This window comes from Hypanus sabinus, unplaced genomic scaffold (assembly GCF_030144855.1).
Source record: "Hypanus sabinus isolate sHypSab1 unplaced genomic scaffold, sHypSab1.hap1 scaffold_906, whole genome shotgun sequence".
Taxonomy (NCBI): Eukaryota; Metazoa; Chordata; class Chondrichthyes; order Myliobatiformes; family Dasyatidae; genus Hypanus; species Hypanus sabinus.
Window position 1 is genome coordinate 149,713 of NW_026781759.1, and position 9,167 is coordinate 158,879.

Genomic DNA, 9,167 nt, shown 5'->3' on the forward strand with positions numbered 1-9,167 from the left:
CAGCGAGATAGGTATCTTCTGGATAGAGGAATCAAGGGATATGGGGACAAGGCAGGAACCGGGTATTGGTAGTACATGATCAGCCCTGATCTCAGAATGGCGGTGCAGGTTCGAAGGGCCGATTGTTCTACTTCTGCACCTATTGTCTATTGTCTAATGTCTAATTCCCTTAGCATTGTGCGATGTATTTCGCAGTTTATTATCCATTACTGGTATAGTCCAGATTCCTGTTCCCGATCCTGCCTCTGTCTTCTTTCTGTCTTCAGCCTCCGGTGTCTGATAGCGTAGACTGACGGCTCTCACTGAAACTTTCGTTGTGATGGAGACATATTAATAGAACAGGTAACTAGCAGCCACATCTCCGCGGTGACGTCGACAATCCCCACGGACACTCACTTAATTAGGTTCCACGGAATGACAGGAGCAGTTAACCCTTTATTTGCAGACAGTCAGAGAAGCAATACGAAAGCAGATTTTAGGTGTATCTGATAATCCCAGCAGTCGGTTGTCCACGGATGCGTGCCGTTTTCTGTAAATTGACACAAAATTGAGAAAAAGGTATTGACACATAGCTAGACATTGATTTACAAGCTGTCTGGAAAAGAAGGTACACGCAGCAAATAAAACAAACAAACAAACAAACAAACAATAATGATGACATAAAAGGATTGAAAATAATTATTGCGCAGATAATTCTTCGAAATTATAGTTCCATCGGTAGATTGAACATGATAACGAGTTAGATAATTCCAAATAACGATTTTGAGACGAAGTGTTTTGACCAGCGGGCAATCGGGTCTTCCTGTGACTTGAGAGGAGAGGACTTCAATCAGGCGACAGCGGGTCCCTCCAGTGAAAAGCAGCTTTGACCAGCGGTCAGGCGTCGGTTGTCGTTGTTCCGCAAGTGGAAGGCAGGGGTAAATGCAGTAGGCGACGTCTGAATTGACCGTCAAAGCAGGAGATTTTCAGGCTTCTGCTCGCGGAGGTGTCAGTTCAGGGAGGCTTCAGTCAAAGTCGGCACAGAAATGCAAAAACTCTTGGCAAAGATTTTTTTCCCTTCCGTCTTTATATCTGATCAGATAGGATAACATAAATACCAGGCGAGGCAGTTGAATGCTCTTCTTGCGGGATCTGGGAAGGCATAGAGAACTCCAGTAACGCTGACAACGGCAGCTGCGAGAGCTGCGTTCAGCTGCAGCATCTGGCAATCCGAGCGGAAGTAATGGAGCTGGAACTGGACAACTCCAGATCATTCGGGAGGCTGAAGTGGTGATGGACAAGGCATATAGAGGGACAGTTACACCAAGGGAGGAGGGCGCCGGAGACTGTGTGTTAGTCTGGAAGGAGAAATGGCCGAAGAGGCCAGGGCTGATTTCCCATGTGGCCATCGCCCTCATCATTTTGGATACCATCGCTGAGTTTTGGGGGGCGATAGAATTTACCTAACAGTATTCACTCACAAAGGTCGGGTCTCAGGCCATAAGTTTGCCTCTGTTACTAAGAAGGGAAGCCGACGTTGAGTGGTGCCTGTGCTTGTGTGGGGTATGGGTGGGGGCGGAAGCGTGAAAGTCACGATGTGGTGATCGGTTATTCGTTTGTGGTGCGGACAGGTGTTTCTCTCGGCGACAACGTCAGGGAAATCTCGGATCGAGTCCTGGGCGTTCTTAACTGGGACACAGTGGTATGTTTAGTGACAAAGTGCTCTTCTCCCCGTAGGACGAATTTACACCAAGAAAAAGAAAAGGGAAGTATGTAAAACCTCGTAACTTCAGATCGAACGAGACTCAGAAGGAATGGGAAGAAGCCAGAAAAGAACCAAAGGAGGAAAAACACCAGGAAATTGCAGATGCTGGAAATCCAAGGCAAAACACAGGAAATGCTGGACGAAATCTGAAAGACACGCTACTTCGATGGAAATGAATAAACAATAGACGTTTTTTTTTCCCTGGAGACTCTTTTGCAGGAAATTAGGAAATCCGGGAGGATTAATGAAAAGTAATTGGCAATCAGGTATCCGATACATTCCCTAAGAGGTAGTCCACTCACCAATAAAGGGAGAATATATCGTCGGCTGCGCAGAACGCGCGGGTGTGCTAACAGAGTACTTTGATTCAGTCTTTTCCAAATAATCTGATATGGGCGAAGCAGGGTCTCAGTGATCATTTTATAAATGTGTTAAACGTTTTGAAGTCAAGGTGGAGCAGGGGCTGGGACTCCAAACAAAGCTGATGAGGTCCAGGGAACCTGATGGAATTCTTTCCATGGTCACTGAAAGAGGGAAGACGGAATATTGCTGGGGCCTTGCTCGGCTTCTTCATGTCCCCTCCAGCCACAGGCGAGGACATGCAGAAACGGCCAGTGAAAATATTTCATCCCTTTATAAAAGACAAACGGTAAAACATCCGTAAACGACAGATAACTGAGACTCTGGTCAGTTATATAGACAGAGGACACACTAATTTGTAGGTACAGGGTTCACTAGAGCTGGGAAACCCATCCAGATTAGAGAGAGCTAACATGTTTCTGTTTGGGGAAGATCTTGTCTTCCAACTTGATTGGGTCTTCCAGCAAGTTGACGATAGAGATTGATGAGGGTAAGGCACAGGATGCTGTCTGCATGGTTTCAGTCAGGCGTTTGGCATAGTTTCTCAAGGATGTCTAATCCTGTATTTTAAGTGATAAGGCATCGGCACCGAATTGTCGCCTTGGACTCACAACATTCAAAGAATATTTTCTCTCCAGCCGTTCCAGGAAACCATAGTCCAGCTGTATTTTCATGACCACAGTTTGGGTTCTGATGCTGCTCCAGCAACTTTCGGCAGCTTCTCGTTGGTCTCCCTCCTGATGCGTTACTCTACCAGCGAGAATTCACTTCCTGTTGTGGTGGTGGGAGTACAAGGAGGAGCACAAGCATGGCAAATGTTTTACTCTTTCAACTTCAATTGTAATTTCTGCTCGAAGATCCTCCGGCACTTTGTGATTCTCTCAAAGTAAATGTTTTTTTTTTTGTTTTGTTTTTTGTGTCGTCTTTAAGATTATTAGTCAGCTCAATTGCAGTCATCCGAGTCAGTTGTGTATATCACCAATCCAGGAACAAATCACTGTCGAACATTTGGTCAGGTACCACACGGTAGGCTTATTCAGAAAGTCAGAAGGAATGTTAGCCAGGGAGGTTTGGCCAGATGCATTCAGAATTGGATTGCCCAGAGAAAGCAGAGGGTCGTGGTGGAGGGAGTGCTTTCGGATTAGTGGGCTGTGACTAGTGTTGTCCCTCAAGGATCGGTTGGGGGATATCTGCTTTTCGTGAATTTAATTAACAGCCTGGATAAGGGGTGGAATGGCTGGTTGGCAATTCTGCAGACGGCACAATGTTTGGTAATGTTGTGGATAGTGTAGAGGATTGTCGACGATTTCAGAAAGACATTTATAGTATGCAGAAGTGGGCTGAGAAGTGGCAGATGGAGTTCAACCCGGAGAAGTGTGAGTTGGTGCACTTTTGAAGATCAAACTCTAAGGCAGTTTACAAAGTAAATGGCAGGTTATTTTGTTAGTGTGGAGGAGCAGGGGGATCTCCGGGTACATGTCCACAGATCCTTGAAAGTTGCCTCACAAATAGATAGGGTAGTTAAGCAAGCTTATGGAGAGTTAGCTTTCATCGAGGGATAGAGTTCAAGAGTCGCGTGGTAATGATGCAGCTCTATAAAACTCTGGTTAGGCCAGACTTGGAGTATCATGTCCAGTTCTGGTCGCCTCAATATAGGGAGGATGTGGAAGCATTGGAAATGGTACAGAGGAGATTTAACAGGATGCTGCCTGGCCTCGAGGGTATGGATTATGATCAGAGATTAAGGAAGGTAGTGCTTTACTCTCTGGCATGATAGAGACAAGATAGAGGTGTGCAAGATATTAAGAGGTATAAATAGAGTGGACAGCCAGCGCCTCTTCCCCAGGACACCACTGCTCAATACAAGAGGAGATGTCTGTTATGGGGTCGGAAGTTTAAGGCGGATATTACAGGAATGTTTTTTTTACTCAGATAGAGGTTGGTGCGTGGAATGCACTGCCTCAGTCTATAGTGGAAGAGGATACAGTAGTGAAGTTTAGGAGAATGCTAGACAGGTATATGGAGGAATTTGTTGAGGGAATATATGGGAGGCAGTGTTTAAGAGTCGGCTCAACATTGAGTGCCGAAAGGCCTGACCTGTGCTGTAATGTTGTATGTTATATGTTCTACGCTCTATTACCTATGGACTGTTATTTCTTCTTTTTGATAAAAATCAGATTCCTGGGTTACAGTATTGAAATTTCTACCACCTTCTGGATGCATACGCATTTACTTTTTTTTTCTTATTTTTGCAGAGAGTAGCAAACAGCGGAGGGGTCAAAGTCATAGACTCACGTACAGAGGGGATATTACCATATTTCTCTACCGTTTCCAAGCAACAGAGACCAAACCGTCGTATTACTAGGACAAAGTTATTATTTATTTAACTTTATTTTCAACCCATTTGCACTTTTACCCAGCTCCTTCAAAATCCACAACTCCACCACCTTTTGTGTCGCGAACAAGCCTATTTATGGGGCAACGCATTTTCATCCAATTGAAACACCAGGACATATCCAACACTTGTCACATGCGGAATGGCTGACCTCCACCATTACTCTCTATCCTCAATTTCCAGGAAAAAATTCAACCCATGCACTGCAATGACAATCGGTTTCATGTCTCACCCTACCGGAACAGGTCCGTCTCAAAAGCCTTACTTCCAGTCGGTTCCCAACGGTCGGGCCTTGAACTGCAAAATGCTTCACGGTCTCAGCGACACTTCAATTTTTAATGACCTATGAAGGTATCGTGTTCTGGCTGTGGGAGGAAACAGGAGCACGCCGAGGAAACCAGGCGGTCACGCTGTAGAGGCAGCGGCAGGAAATGAGGGGAACAGTCGATAATCAAACGGAGAAGGTAGAAAGCCAGACTACGAGTGACCCAGTAAAATGCGCATCGGCATTTTGGAGAAGTTACGTACCAATCAGTATCTCAGGAGGAATACTGCAGTGGAAGTCGGTATTCCTGAAGGGCCAACGGGATAAAAAGCTCGGGTGTATCCAAACCAATCGAAAGTGTTTGTGATAGAGCCATACTTTTGAAAGCATCTCAGATTTCGTGCCGTATCACAATAAATAAACAGTAATACGGTGCCTTTTCCTCAGCAATCACCTTCCCCACATTCCCAATGTACTCATTCCTATTCGGTTGAGTGGAACATTTTATTTCCCCTAAGGCAATGCACGGGACGGACGAACAACGGTGGGACCAGTGGTATTACAAGTGCGAGTTACTAAATTATTCTCGGGGTGACAGACAGATGCCAAAGAGGAAGTGGAGATTTGCTGTTTGTTCACGGTAACCGGTCTTCCAGAAACATTCAATAGCTCGGGCTTTTGTATCCAAAAGCTCATGCCATAGGAAAGGGATGGAGCTGCATCGGGCGTACCTGACCGGGAATTCCGGCCACACCGAATACCGGCAGGGCACAACAGTCGTATTGTGATGACGATATGAACACTTCCCATGCAAATACCGGTCGGACGCCCACTTGGTGGAACTAAAGTGGACATGAGAGGGAACTCATGAAGAACGTAAATTGGACGGAGAACAGCGGAGGCAGATTGGGAAGACGTCCTCGGTGGTGGTACTGCATGGAGTGGGAGAGGGCGGGAATAATCGGGGCCCATCCACAGCCCCAATAAAACTGCACCTGCCACTGAAGAAATGGGATATTTTTCGGCGGAATGACAGAAGCGTCACTGAGGATTAATGCGGACCTAACAACGCCGAGTGAACACTGCCCCGAGCCTTAAAGGCCATTTCACCGTCTCTTTCAGCTGCACCCTGAACCTGGTCTGGGCCACGGCGTAAAGGGCCGTGTTGGTACAACAGCTCAGCAGTTGCAGCATGTAGCCCAGCTCCTGCAGATAACTCGGGCGCGAAGCGCTAATGTACTCATACAGGCTTTCCCATGCGGAAAACACCGTCAACGGCGCCCACATCAGAATGAAATTACCCGACATCAACAGCAGTAAAAGGAGGGATTGCCTGCGGTTCTTCATCTCCGGGTCGGCGGGCGTCTCGCCATCGCGCGAACCACGGAGTCTCCTCCGGGCCCGGCTGGCCACTAAGACGTGCCTGATGGTTAAACTGTTAAGCAGCAGAATCAGAACAAAGGGGATAATTGGGGTAAGGAGGAAATGAATCACTTGAAAATTTACCGAGTGAAGTGCGGAAAAGAAACGGCGACTCTCCACACAGAGCCAGAACATAATTAATATCGAATATTTCCCATCGAGCATAAAGTACCAGAAAATGTTCTTTACGCAGCTCAGCAGAGTCACTGTCCCCAGAACCAGAGCCGCCGCTCTCTCGGTGCAGTATTTTCTTTTTAGCTTCTGAAAACAAATGGCGACAAATCTATCAAAGGTGAAAGTGACGGTGAACCAGACAGAACAGTCAGTGGCGGCGTAGAGTATGACGGCGTGAATATTACACACGGGAACACGAACACTCCAGTGGTAAACCCCCCATGGCATGTAAATCATCGGAATCTTGCTGAATACCAGGTCGAAGAGAACGACAAGTTGATCCGCTGCCACCATGGCAAACAGGTACCTTGTGACGCCTTTGGAGAGACCGCACTTTCCTCGCGACAGGATGATCATTGTCACCACGTTCACTGTGCGGAGGGAAACCCAGAACATTAAAACACATTCGGAATGAAATATCCTGTGCAGACAACTATTTTTATCGATAGCATTTCCAAGAACAGAGATGGAAATGGAATTGATGTACATACTAAGGAGATAATCGGATACATCACTAAATGGGTAGTGACTATAATGTACCTGAGACGTTCAAGAGAATGAGGGGAATCTCACTGAAACCCGTTGAGTATTGAAAAACCGAAATATCGTAGACGTGGAGAGGATAGCTACTGTGGTGGAGTCTGAAACCAGACGATGAGGATTTACAAGGCAGCACTTTAGAACAGAGGCGGATATAAATTTGATTCGACCGAGGCTGTTGAATATGTTGAGTTCCTCGCCACATACGGCAATGGGAGTCAGTTCGTTGGAACCATTTGCAGCAGAGTGTGATATGCACTTGATTCGTCCGGCCGTCAACTGATATGGAGAATGGGCGCCAGAATGTGGTTGAGAGGGATGATAAATCAGCTATGATGGAATGGCGGAGAAGCGTGACCGAATGACGGAATTCAACTCCTGAATCCTGAATCCTATGGGCCAAGCAGTGATAATGATTGACAGCTGGAATGTATGCTAAATATTGCCGTCAGGATAAGCAGATGAAAACGGGATATGATAATGAACTGATTACAGATTAAGTGCCAAATATCACGGCGCCAGAAATTCAACTTCCTTCAACAGTAAACACGAGATAACATTAGAGCAGAAGAGCTGAAGAAATAGCAGCTGGAATCGTCCATCTGTTCGGACTGTAATGCTCCGCCATTGAAGATGATCTTGGTTGAGCTGACCACGGACATACCTTCAACTGCTTGATTTTCCCTCTAAAGCCCGTAATACCTTTACTACCACGCCACAATCTATCCAGACTTTTCTGAAATATATTTACTAAAGTAGCGTCCACTTGTTTATTGGGCAGAGAATTCTACAGATTGATCACTTTTTGGGAAAAACAGTTCCTTCACATCTCCGTCCTAAATTCACTCCCCAGAAGCTTCAGCCTATGTCCCCTAATTATAGTCTCACCAACCAGTGGAAATAACTTTCCTGTCCCTATCTTATCTATCCCTTTCGTATATTTATGTAAAGATCGTCTCTGATACTTCTGAATTCCTGTGCCTGCAGTCGCACACCACACAATCACTCCTTATAGTCTCTCCTCCTCATGTCTGGAATCAAAATGGGAAAATGACGACAAGGCCAGTAAATCTGTCCTCAAGGCAGCTTACAAGACCTGTACGCAGCACTCCAGATGCCGCCTCAACAGCACCTCGTGCATTTGCAACGTAACCTCCATGCTCATAAATTCACCGCTCTAGCAATGAAGGACAATAACCCATTTGCCTCATTGCTAGCCTGTTGTTGCTGCAAACCAACCTTTTGTGATTGAAAAACAAGCACTCTAATGTCCCTTCACACGGCAGCATACAGCAATCTTTTAGCACTTAATAATATTCTGTCCTTCCATTTGTCCTTCCCAAGTAAATGACTTTGCCGTTAGCAACGTTGTTCCCCGTACGCATAGACGCAAATACTTTCGCTTAAACAATCGATATCCGTCTGTAGGCTCCCAGATGGCATTGCACTATTTGCGTCAGGGAAGATCATGGTAAAAATGATGTCGACGTGACTTCATTCTCTTTTATTGGTGGGGCTTTAGGTATTTTTTTTTTAATCATTCATTCACTCATTCATTCCAGCGATGCAGTCCCCTCCAAAAGTATTCGTGATAGCTGAATTATCCAACCATGTCCTAATTGGACTGTGGAACATAAAGCACCGGAAGCATGTGCATGCTTCACGGAGGGTGCAAATGTAATTTGGCAGAATACTGCCTAGATTGGAGGGCACCTACAGTGATTAGGGGTTCTGAGAGCTCGAACATGCTTGGATGCGAGTGAAGGTGCATGAGAGGGCACTTGGTGAGAGTGCTTGAGATGCGAAGAGACGCAGATAACGTTTGCCTGACAGAGAAGTAACGGGGACGCTAACAGCCGCAAAGCTGGAGAAAAAAAAAACGTCCGTAATGCACTCAGCCGGTGTTGCTGAAGCGGTACCGGTTTGAGAAACATGCCATGCAATTGGACGACAAGCATGAAAGAGAAGCTGATTGATATTTTTCAACGTCAATCACGAGGAAGAGACAAGACACTTACCAGGAACAGCTACAATGGCGAGTAGAGGATAGTAAATCATTTTGAAGGTCTCAAGCGCCGGAGTGTTTTGAGTGCCCAACGGTACTAATTTAGGATTTCTATTCAGATATGCATACCCCCGGAAAGTATTCCTCACGGATACGGCAGCGGTACGCGAAGCATTTTGCAGATTCATTTCTGGAATACTCCAGATTCTCCTGTTCCCGATACAGCCTCTGTCCTCTCTACCTGGAGCCGCTGGTCTCCGAT